This window comes from Haliaeetus leucocephalus, unplaced genomic scaffold, assembly GCF_000737465.1.
Source record: "Haliaeetus leucocephalus isolate CR32 unplaced genomic scaffold, Haliaeetus_leucocephalus-4.0 Scaffold206, whole genome shotgun sequence".
NCBI lineage: Eukaryota > Metazoa > Chordata > Aves > Accipitriformes > Accipitridae > Haliaeetus > Haliaeetus leucocephalus.
Genome location: NW_010972642.1, coordinates 5,182,891 through 5,195,333, shown reverse-complemented (window position 1 = coordinate 5,195,333; position 12,443 = coordinate 5,182,891).

Genomic DNA, 12,443 nt, shown 5'->3' with positions numbered 1-12,443 from the left:
TGGCTGCCAGCGAGTCAGTGGGGTTTGTCTGTGCAGCCCTCCCGTGTACCCTGGTATGCATATGCAGCTTTTAAATATCCTGGAAGAAGCTATTAGGCACACATTCCTGGTATGGGGAAACTCTTAAGCCCTGCTCAGGCTGTCCCAGGAAAACACACGAGCTTGGGCATCTTATCTGATGCAGAGCACCATACGTTTAATGCCAACAATGCTGCGAACTCTACTTACTAATGGTTTTTTATCCCAGAAAACAGTAATATGTAAAAGTAGTTTTAAATGACTTTGCCCAGTCTTTGCCAGCTGTGTGAACCAGGCAGACATCAATCCAACTGGCCACACTGGGTCTGCATTGGGCTCACAGGGCTCAGCTCGTGCCTGGGGAGTAAATAAGGTGGAGGTGGGTATGGTCTGATTTTTATTTTTTTTTAAATCACAACAAATATTGTAATTTCACTGTTTTATTTTGCACAGTTGAATGGACCAAGTTTTAAAGTTATTTAAAACAGATGTTACATAAACAGCTTCCAGGGGAGAACAAAGTCCACTTGGTTTAATTTAATAAAAATTTTAACCATTTTAATTTTTTAATAAAAAAAGAAAGATCTCATAAGCCAAGAGCTATTGAAAACAACCCACAGCAGTCACAAAGGTCATTTTTAAGGCAGAGAAAGTAGAATCTGGTCAATAATAAGTTAATTTCATTAACTGGCACCACTGCAACAGATTGAAAGTGGGGTGGACAGGCCCCCCTGAATATCCTAGCTGGACACCACCAGCTATCCTCCTCTCCTGGTCCCTTCACCCTTTGCTGTCACCAAGATTAGTCCCAGCATCCGTGCAGGGATCAGCCAGGGTTCCCCAATGCTCTCCAAGCCCCAGCCAGGCAGCCTGTTGGGAGGGTGGCTGTGGCCCCTTGCCTGCTCCTCAGCAGGACAGGGGTTTTCTTGAGTCTCAAGATGATCCTGCTCCCAAAGGAAGATCAGAGAAGTAGAAAGATGACCTAGATATGCTTTGCAGCCAACTATTAGTTGATGAAAGCAACCTGAGGATGGGAGGTACAGGGAGAGACCACAGAGGGAAGCGTGTGGAGTGAAAAAGGGACGGTTCAGTAGGGACAAGCGTTCTGCCTACAAATACCTTCAAGGGAACAATATAAGCAAAGGAAGGGAATTGCTGTAATTATCTCTAAGTAGTAAACCCTGGTGTTAGGACCATAAAACCAAATTCAGGCTAGGCAGTTAGAAAACCATCTCTGTAGTGAGCAATTGGGCACTAGAGACAAGTTCCCAGGGAGGAGCATTGAGAGGGGTTAAAATGCTGTGCGAAGGATCTCAAATAGCAGCTCAGAGTCAGGCAGGGGTCTTGGAAATGCCTGCCAGAGGGCCTCCGAGATTTGCAGCACTGGCACATCCTGTCAAATCAAGTTTGAAAAACAAAACCAAAGTCCAGTGCTAAAACACTTCTTTAATGGGACTTTTCCACATAAGCAATCGCAGCCATTGCCAGGAGAGTGCTGTACAGATGTTGCAAGGGTTGTGCTAGGAAATAAGAAGGTGTTTGAGATGCTTTGCTGTCTATTAAATGTGGTCCATGCTCTGAAAACAAAAATCATGGGGGGCCAGCACTGGTGAAATAAGACCGTAGTCGCTCTTAGGCAGGATCTGTCTGGACATGGAGGGTAGAAGGAAGGAGAACAGGACAACCCAAGCCAGGGTATGGTTGCCACCAGCCAGGAGCTCCATTTTTGGGAGGACCTGGATTCCTCTAGTGCCTGCAGGCGTTCACAGCTCTGGTGTCGGACCTCCCTGGGAACCCAGGCATGGTATAGGAAGATTTGCCCTGTGTAAAGGACCAACAAGGAATGTTATAGGGGTCATTTCCACGCTGATACATCTCTTGGCTAGTTTGAATTCTTGCTGAGAAGTAGGCAGCCTTTCTGGAGGTTGTGTAATAGCTCTGTGTGTCTGTCCACAAGACCATAGCTGCAATTCCCATCCAGTCTTGACTGGCTCCTGAAATAATCTCAAACTCCCTTGCTAGGGTCCTGCTTGCTGTTTAGCGGGGGCTGATAGGGGCATCAGTCATGCTCTGCTCCTTCATCAAATGCCCCAGCTATTCCCTGGTTTCTTGCCCATGCTGACCTCTTGGCTGCTGCAGCTGTACCTAGCAGTGTTCAAAAGCCCTGTTTTAAAACTGTCACGGGTATGTCTGTGCAAGCTGCAGGCACACCCTTTCTTTATGCCCAGCTGCACATCAGATGCATGTGAAGCTTTAAATAGCTGGTGGCCACCACTTAGTGCTCTCAGTTGAGTTCCCCTTGGTTCAGTTTCAGTTCCATATGCAAACCAGGTTTTTTCAAACCTTTTGAGCTTCTTGGAGGTGATAGCTAGCATCTCCTCCAGCATGCTTCCCCACCTCTCCCTCCTGCATCTTCCCTGCTGCTGCCACAGCTCGGTGTCTTCTCCCACCATTAAGTCCCTTGCAGCAGCAGCAGTGCAAAGGGGAGCACGGACACAGACCCCAGCGGTGGGGTGTCGGAAGGGGGAAGGACTGCAGAGGCAGCAGCAGCAGCGGGCTTGCGGACATGCGTTTTTCACTTCATGTTTCAGCTCAGCATCTCACACAGTGCTTTACAGCTTCCTGCAAAGTCCATCTTTCTGCTGCAGCCTCTGCGCGGAGGATCAGCTTGCCGTGTGCCACTGCAGATCCCAGCCCCAGATTAAAGCCCTGCAGCATGTGTAGATGACAGCAAAAGTTACAGTGGTGACAAATTCAGCAGAGGCTAGACCTGGCTGTGTTTCCTGTGTGGGCAACCCATTTTGCGTAGGCCAAATCCAAACCAAGGAGCATTTCTGATGGTACAGAGGGTTGGGGTCTCTTTTAGCTGCTTAGCCTCTCTGAACATGCTGAAGTTTAAGCCATGCTCTGGAAATATCACCGTAAAGCCAGAAAGAGAAGGTTGGAGCTGGGAAATGTGTTCCCAGCTCTACCAGTTAGATATCCTTTCTGTGCCAGCTGCCTCATTTGTGAAATGGGACCAATTCCCTGCCTAGCTGCCCTGCTTGACAATAGTGATTATTTATTGTATCTGCTGGTGAAATAGCTGCACTCCCCGGGCCAATGGCTAGATGGCTGCAGTTTTAAAGCAAGTCTGCATAATAGACATACTCTAGTTTTGAGAGGAAAACTGTGAGGTGGGACAAGGGGCTGGAAGACAGCCATAGGTGGGCAGGCGCAGCAGGGAACGAGGGCAGGCTGTGGAAAGCCTGCTCCTTCAACCCCTGCCTCTCTGCCAGGGCTGGGTGAGACTGCAGTGCCAGTCCCCGCTCTGAAGTGGTCCCAGCCCCTGGTTAATGCCTGTGAAATGCTTAGAACGTGTAAAAGTGCTAAGTGCTATAAATTATTATTAAGAATAGACTGGCCCAGGATGTTTGGGATGATTAAAACCTCCCCAGTGGCCTGCTAAATAACCTCTGCTTTGGTCTGGCTGAGCACAGGTTGGTTTGTTTTTTTTTTTCTTCTTCCCACCCCCACCTTTGTGCCTAGCCATGCAAAAATCTGGGCCATTTACCAGCCAAGCAAGGTGGTCAGTGGGAGCGCTGCAGCAGAGAGGATGACAGTCTGCCATGGGTCATGCCAGCAGCATTGCTCCCCAACCTACAGCCAAGCTCTGCTCTCCCTCAAGGTGCTCCATCTCCCTTCAGAACCCCCCCCAGCTTAGCTGCCCGGCCATGCTTCTGTGCATCTGTCCTTCAACTCCTCCTCAGCTACATCCATGGCTATCTCCTGATTTAAAATAAGACACTCGAGATGCTACAAGAACTGGAGCCAGGGAAGATGGAGAGATGGAGAGAGCCAGGGAAAGAGCTAAACTCCCAGGTTAATGATGAATCACTCTGGGAGTCATTGATTTGTAATCATTGCCTGGCTCCCAAATACAATAGCCGTGATTTCCTCTGACCAGAGACCAAGATGAAGTGCTTTGGACACCTGCAAAAATTCAAATCTGTCTTGCTCACAAGAGCAGGGCTCATAGCTCCAGGAGCCCAACAGGCTCATTGGCACTTGCCCTCTAACACGTGGAGCCGCCAGCGCTCACCGGCATCAGCCTGCACACATGCCAGGCTGTTGCTGCGCTGCTGCTGAGATGAGCTTGCAAATAAATAAGTCAAACTGCATCATTTCCTTCAAAATCCTCCCACCCCTGCCAGGGTTGTTCCCTGCTGCTGTCACCCGGCAGCAGAGGGCTGGGAAGGGGAAGGACAAAACAAAGTAAGCCAGTGTGTATTAGCACCCTGCTGCTTTGGGAGCGAAAGGCAGGCTGCCAAGGGCTCCCAGGGCAGGAGCTGAGAGCCCTGAGTATTTGGAAAAGAGGCTCAGTGCCATCCAGGGCTGGTCCTAAGCTGACTCCGAGGTTTCTGTGCGAAGGTTCCCGGAGAATATTAGCAGAGCCTCAAGTTTATTATTTGTATTCTTGTATTCTCTCCCTCTCCTATCTGCTTGGGGCAAAAATGAGAGTAAACTAGGCAACTGAAACATCCTGCATTAGCACAAGTACTTGACTCACTCTCTCTAGGGAATGACTTTAGGGAGGGAAAAAGCACAGTGCCACTGTGGGAAGTGTTTTCTTGCTTTTTGTATTAGTCACATTTCCTGCCTGACCTGTGGTGTCTATCCATCACCAGGCTATGGTGGCTCCCACATATCAGCATGGTTTTGAGGGGGTTTGCCCTAGTATAACAAGCAGGGCAAAATTCCTGTTCCCAAAAGCTGTATTCCATCCAAACATCCCGCCCCACTCCCAGCCTCATACTCCACCCACCTGACTTCCCCAACTAGAACCTAAAGCAAACCACCTATCTGCCCTAATGCCTCCACCTCTGCCCTGGGAGTTCATCATGCTTTGATACAGAGGATCTGAGTTCATCCCTCGTCACTCTGCAGCTGTGAGTATCACCACAACCTCTGCCAAGACACTCTGTGTCTCCACATCAACTATCTGCTCATCTCACTGGCTCTGCATTTCTCTGTATCTACATCACCCAGGTTGCTCCACTGCCACATAGACTTCAAGCCCAATCAATAAGAAGTACAAGGTCTTGCAGTGACACAGCACCATGGTTTCTCTCTCCCCGCCTCCCCCTCCCCCCCGGGCTCTTATAGAAATCCCACCAAAAGACACATATGCTACACTGCATCCCGGAGCTATGGCTCTATCTTATACTCTAAGACTCCAGATATGCTTTGGGAGAGAGGATAGCAAAGGCTGGGGAGCACACCAGCAGCTACACCCAACCTTCAGCTGCTTGGAAGTCACCCCACTGTGTACGGTTTCTTTTCTTCCTGTGTGTGAGGCAAGCAAGTTGGCATTTATAATGGGTTTATACTACAAAATTAATGGTAGTGAGGAGCATTTGAGTTAAAACCTGACTGCCCAAAAGTGTCTGTCTTGTAGCCAAGCTTCATCCTGCCTAGGCAATCCTCCAAACTTTATTAAAGCCTTGAGATGTCAAAACAAGGCTTCTGCCTTGTTCCCTTTATATGTACCTCCATATACTATCACCGCAAATGTAGACACTGGCCTCAAGCCAGTTAGTGCTAGCAGTGCTGCCAGCAAAACATCATTCCCCCCAAGCATTACCCAGCTTCTTAGGCAGGGTTGTGCTCTGCGGGGATTTATATTGCTATCAACTGTAGCAGCACCTGAGCAACAGAGCTTAAAGTAAGGTGAAGGGTGCTCATCACAACAGTCACCCGCCCAGGGTACGCACTCAACAGCAGAGCGCAGCCACTTGGGATCATTACAGGAAAAGCTCCAGGCATTTCTGGCATGCCTAGACTTGTTCATCCTGTTCTTCAGAGGCATTTCAGCCCAGCCCATAACACTTTGCCTCTTGTCCCCTGACACCTCCCAACCCTGTCCTGCAGGTAGTGATAGGTGCAATCTTACCTTCACCTAAATCACTGCATCACCCCAAGAGATGCTCCTTCACTAAAGCACTACGGCACTACCTGCATCACCACAGCAAGCAGAGAAGTCCTCAATGCACCCACCCCAACCTGGGTGACAAGAAAGGCATGAAGCACACGGTAAGCGTCGCTTTTGCAAGCCCTTCAGCAACAAGCTGCGATATGATCACTGACCTCACAAAGTGAGGCACAGACAGGGGCCTCAAGGATATGGCTTGAAGGGTCTTCAAGCCGAACAACCCATGTCTTTTGGTAGTCATGGGAACACAACCACTTCTCAGCCCACCTTCTTTCAATCACTGGTGAACAAGCCTTGGCTCTCAAACCTCACTGTCAGCTCTGAGAATTGCTCCTGTGTGAGTAATACACTGTGCGACAGGACAGGGAACGTGCTGCTGCAAGGTCCGCTGTGTAACCTGCATCATCAGCTATGGGAGGAAGCATGGCTGCAGGGACCAATGCCTCTGGCTTACCCTGGGATCCCACTCCACATCTAGCATAGCCCCCTCCAGAGTGACATGTTAGGAGCCCTGGGGAGCCATTATCACCATCTGCCTAAAATTCCCCATTCCCATGGCTCTCTTCAGTTTGAGAGACAGCCCTCATAGCTCTAGCACACATTAAGATTTTGGTATGTGGCACATACGTGCAGGAATGCTGCCCATTGCTGCTTTGCATTATAATATGTGAGCGCTGCTTCCTTTATATTCTGCCTGATCAATACATCTTCTGCAGACGGACAACTCTATTTCCCACTGTGGTTTCACTCCACTGGTGACAGCCAAGGCAAAATCACAAGCAACGTCAGGGATGTAGGCATCAATCAGCGTGTCAGCTGTTAGGAAGCAGCGAGGGCTGGCTGCTTCACAAGGGAAAGTGAGCCTGGAGCTGGGGGCAACAGCAAGGCAGGCACAGGGCAGCGGCCACACTGTCAAAGGCACAGTCCCCCGATACCCGAGCAAGAAGAGCAGAGCAGGTCTGGTGACAGGTAACCAGGTTCAGCCAAGAGTCCAGCGATTGCTGGGCAAGTCCGTGATGACGAGGCAGATCCGAGGTGAAGTTGGGGACTGAAGTCCACAAGCCAAGATCTACATAAACAGGGTACGTGACACAGGCATGGCTGCAACACAGCTGCGAGGTAGCCCAGGTGGCGACCAAGTGCAAGATCCTCAGATTACGAGTGAAGAGCAGAACAGGTCCTCACTAAGGCTTTTTAACAGAGCTTTCTCAAACAGCTCTCTTCAATGTTGGACACCTGCATGATTACCTGCTAGCCCTGAGCCCAGGGAGCCAAACCCCCAGGGGATGCACTCAAGGCCCTGAAACTTGCAACCATGCTGTGTAAGCCTTCTCAAGGCAGACATAGATGCCAGGGGTTCGTATAATCTGCTGCCAGTCTCCAGACTCAAGCACCACACCACCACAAATGCCCATGGTTAACAGCAGTGGGCATTTTAAAGGAAAAGACCCTTGCCAGGCACCCCTCACCTGTATCCCAAGCACTCTGCCTGGTTGGGATGAGCCTGTGTTTGTACAGCAAACAGTCTAATGCTCAGTTCTGCTTCGTTGAACACCAAGTCCTGCCATAATATAACCTGAGGCAAACCATGCAGTAGTACCTGTGTACCGTGGTTTCACTGAGTCTTGCCTCTGACCTTTTTATGCTCTTGCTTTTGATCTGACAGCAAATGCCACTTAAGGCTGCCTGCTGTTTCTTTTGCATCGCTGTGACTTTTCTACAACTTTGAGCTCTAGTTTCCCTGCCCATTTGTGTAAGGTGCCCTTTGCAACTTCCCCGGCTTTTCAGGAAGGTACAGGACAGTGGAGGGAGGGATGGTTTGTAGCGTTACAACCAAGCAGTGGTTTGGCACCCCTGTACCTTCTGCAGCAGTGAAGTTCTCCACTCTTATAAAGATCTTGCTTGCATGGAAAGGATGTGGAAAGTTGCTATAAAAAAAAAAGGGAGCAAATAGAGAAATTGCCAACCACATAAAAATAACTGTTTCAGCAAAGTTTTTGAAGCGGTGCTGGGGACAGAAAGCAGTGCAGTGTATAGGAGGGAACTCTGCCTCAGGGTTAATACGTGCATGCACACACCTTCTTATGCTAAAAGCGTATTCACGATTTCACTCTGGAGAGGAAGAACTATAAGCCAAGCTGAACTTCTAACTGACTCCAGTAATTCTGGTAGTTTCTGTTTATTCACCCTGTTGTGATTTGGACCTGAACCAGATCCTATCTGCATCTCTCGTGTTTTCAAAACCCACCTCTGGGAGACAACAGGAAAGATTAAATGCTCACCATTTGTGTCATCCTCACCAGTCCCTGAGGAGAAGAGGGGGCTAAGACCCACCAGCACCCTTTCTGGACTCTTTTCTAGGGCCAAGATGAAGATGTATCGAGGTGAGGATGTAGGAGGGACAGCAATGTGATAGGTTCAAAGATTTTGGTCTAAACTCTGCATCCAGCTTCTGCCCCAGTGAGGCCCCACTGCAATATGAGAAATCAAGCTTAATAAAACATACAGAGGGCTGTGCCACAGGCACTGAGACACAGCCAGGCTGCAGCTTGTTGGAAGGGACTGTCTCCATTAGCGTGAAAAAAGAAGATCCAACAACTGGATTTAGTCTGTGGATATCTTAATGTCTCTGACACCGCCAGCTTGCCTCCTCCTGCTGCCGTCCCAGCCCAGCGTGCATTGCCGATCACAGCGCTGACGTAACGCTGTAATTGCCAGCACGGGGACTGGGGCCAAGGGGAATTCACTGAGGCAGTCGGCCTCTCCAGCAGCCTGTCAGCTCCTAGGTCTGCAATGGAAATTAATCACTGAAGCTCAAGGAAGCACACCTTAAACAAAAACCCCACCGGCTACACTGAAGAGGCAGGACATGTCCAGCCTGTTGAAATGACCTTGTAATTAAAACTTAATAAAAAGTGGCATTTATCGATGAGTTGTATTAACCTTGTCTAAAACCATTTGGACAAATTAAAACTCTCGGTCTTTTCCTGCCACGTTAAAAGCAGCAAGGCATGAAACAGATCAATAACGCTAGCCACATTGGCTCTTTGTTTGGGCCAGAAGAAAGCTTTGCTGTTGGAAAGCTTCAGCTGGCATGGCTTCAGCCACCGAGACGCTGCCTCCTGGCCTCTGCCAGGGCCCCTGCTGGCGAGCCCCAAAAGAGATTGCCAGGGTACTTACATGGGCACATAAAGAATGCTCCCAAAAACGCTGCCGGGGACCAGCTGTCCCACTCCGGGGGACACTTCCAGGTTATTTGCATGAGCAGATATAAATGTATGCCCCAGAGAGAGCTGCCAAGGCCCCTGCTGGCATGCAGCAGGGGCTGCTGCCAGGGTACTCGCCCGGGCACAAAGCAGCACGGGCCTCGGGGTGAGGCTGTTGCGAACCCCGTGTGCGCACATCGCACCCCTGCGAGGGTGCTTCGTGGCACAGCCCCTCGTGGGAGCATAAGCACCCAGGGCCCTGCATCTCGGCTCGATCGCTCTCTGCCGCTCCTGTGCCGGCTACAGACCTGTAAAGCAGAAAGACTGCCAGACCTTGAGCTCTTTCCTTCCCTCGCCCAGCTGCGTCCGTCTCTCTCCAGCCACACAACAGCTGAGCAGCTCAGCACCGCGCCACCTGCTCCCCACCTCCAGTCCCCCCCCTCCAAATCCCATGCGTGGCCACCCTGGGGACGGTCAGCGCTTTGCCCCGTCGGCTGCACCCTCCTCCCGTGGGGCTCCAGCCCCCATGGCAGCTGTGGGGCCGATCAAGCGGCGTGCAGCAGCCGGGAAACGAGTGGGCACCTTGGGAGGAAAATAAAATAAGCCCGGCCGAGGCAGCGTGGGCAAGTCGGCCCCGCGTGTGCCTCCTCCCCACGCAGCCAGGCAGGGTGGGCAGCAACGGGCAGGAGAAAGGCATGGGGACAAACAGGATGCCTTGGTCTTCTGTCCACTGTGGGAATGCTCACGGTTGGTCACAATCTGCTTGTGACAACAGTTACTGTGGCTTCTGCTGAGAACTGCCCCTCAACGTGCACTCGCATTTGCTGTCGGGTTTGCTTAGGCTGCGACCCTGGTGCTTCTCCCTGTGGTCCTGCTGTGGCCGAAGTGCTGCTCTTATGCCCAGATGCTCATCCGCTGTCCATTGCATGTGTGAACACTACTAAGTGTGTGGATATGGTGGTTTACCTCTGTGTGGTCTGGTACGATCAAGTAGGCACAAGGCTGGTCCCTTTTTGGGTGCTGGTAAGTCCTTGGTCTCCGTTACAGCTCACAGCAGCTAGTGACACAAGGGAATTGTGCTCTGGCTGCCAGCAGCCCTTCAGCGACTGCAGTTGGTACACGCACACTACTGGCATGATGCAGGCATCCTTCAGGGATGCTTAAAAGAGGTAAAACACTTTTAGAGAGAAAACATTTAGGAACTTTCTCTTTGCAAATGCCAATGCTGCAGCACGGCCAGTGGAATGAACTTCTGAGAGAAATAAATCTGATAAAAAGAAAGTTTGCTTGTTTGCTTCCCACCTGAGCAGGTAGTTAAGCTGTGGAACTCACTGCCCCAAGATATTTGTTTAAGGCAAAGGATTTTTTGCACCTTTTCACAAGCCCTAGCACAAGCCCTTACTGGAGTAAGGACCCTGTGGGCATCACCCTCAAGCCATCTCTCTAACCTTCCATTCCCCTCAGGACTAGTCAGGATTACAGTGGGCACATTCAGTGCTCAGCAGTTTAAGTAGAAAAAGAGGAACTGGTTTGTGTTGGATCAGAGTAACTCTTCCTCACTTCTAGTGCTCTGTTTTTGCCAGAGGTCAGCATCATGGGCAGGGACACAAAAACCTCCAGTAGGTAGAAGCAGGAAAACATCCCTACTGATGAAACACTTCCCAAACTCCACAGGCGAAAGTTGAATTCAGCTTTGGTAATCAGGGCTTACATCACTAGAACCTTTTGTTCCTTTAATGATAGCTTTTAATATTGTCTGTAAAAGTGTTTGAGACCTGCTGAACTCTTTTCTGAATCCTGCTAAGACCCCTGGGCTCCATCGCACATGGCGCAAGCAAGTTCCCCAGGTAAGATGTGAATGGCTTGAGAAGATACTGCCTTTAATTGTCCTGATATGATTTCTAATGTAATTTAATATCTCTGAATTTCACATAATGAAACAGGGACGAGTTCCCAGTGAATCTCTTCAAGCTGCTCATTCTTTTATAGAGTTTTATCAAGCTGCAACCACAAAGGAGGGGAAGAAAAGACTTTGACTCAACCCTGGCTGGGGAGGAAAATGCCTTTGTTTTTACTGTGGAGTTCTGTTTCCCATTTGCATTCAGAATTAAAAGTACTCCGTCTAGTGACAAAAGTAAGTTCTTGATGTTTTTCCCCTTCCTGCACCTTGGTTTTGCCCAGCCTCCTTGCAAAAGCAACACCAGCGGAGGAGATTAATATAAAGGGTTAGCGAGCAAAATCTGCCACGTTGATAAAGGCATATGAAGAGGAAAACCCTGCTAAAGCCTCAGGCCTCCTGTTCAGTTTGCAGGGTTGCAAAACATAAAAAAATTCCCTGTTTAGTAAATTGGGCAAACATGGTCCGGAGCAACTGAGAGACAGATGTGGAACCCCATGATGCCAGTGCTACAGACTCGCTTTTCAAGCTAGAACAATACTTTAAAATGAAAAATTCATTACCCGGATCTGTGAAAAGCAAATGAAGCTCAGCCTTTCCTAACCTTGACATTTTCCAGACTGCTGGCCAAATCCACGGGTAGGACACACGCACGCACATCCACCCCCACCCTTCAAAGGGCTAGCTGGTCTGCCAGAGAATGCCTTTCAGATGTGACTTATCTTCTCTGAATGAGCTGTGACACCACCGAGTCCCAGTGTACGAGGCGCTGTGCATCTATACTTCTAATTACTAAAACGGGCGGTGGTAAAGGCTTTACAGCTCTGACTGTGCACTGTTCTGGTGTAGTCTGCAAAGACACAAACCAGAGAAAGAGTGGGTTAAAGCAAAGTGCAACAATTAGCAAGTTCATTTGCCAGAAGACCATTTGCATGTACTATTGCCAATTGCTGCTCCACTTAGCCATCACGAGCTGTTTTGGCAACCAGGGTCTGCTCACTGACGTGAGGCTATCTGAACGCCACCCTCCTTGCTGTGTGTTTTGTCCCCATCCTCCCCCAGCTCTGTCTATAATGTGACAGTTTCTGCCAAACAATGTTAGTGCATTAGCCACTTTTCAAACGATCGCTTCCCCGCTGGGTAGGGTCTCTTCAGAGTGAGAGGACGGAGACCGCAAGCCTCTCAGCTCCAAAGAGATTTTTCCCCTCTCCGGTTAGTGGTATTCCCTGAGCCCTGCTGATGAAAGACACAGATGTGTCTGCAGAGGAGCAGCTCTCAGTGCCTGCCTCATTCCCCAGAGCCCTCTTCAGCCAGTTTGATGTCTAAGTGGAAGGGAAGAAAATAAGCTGAC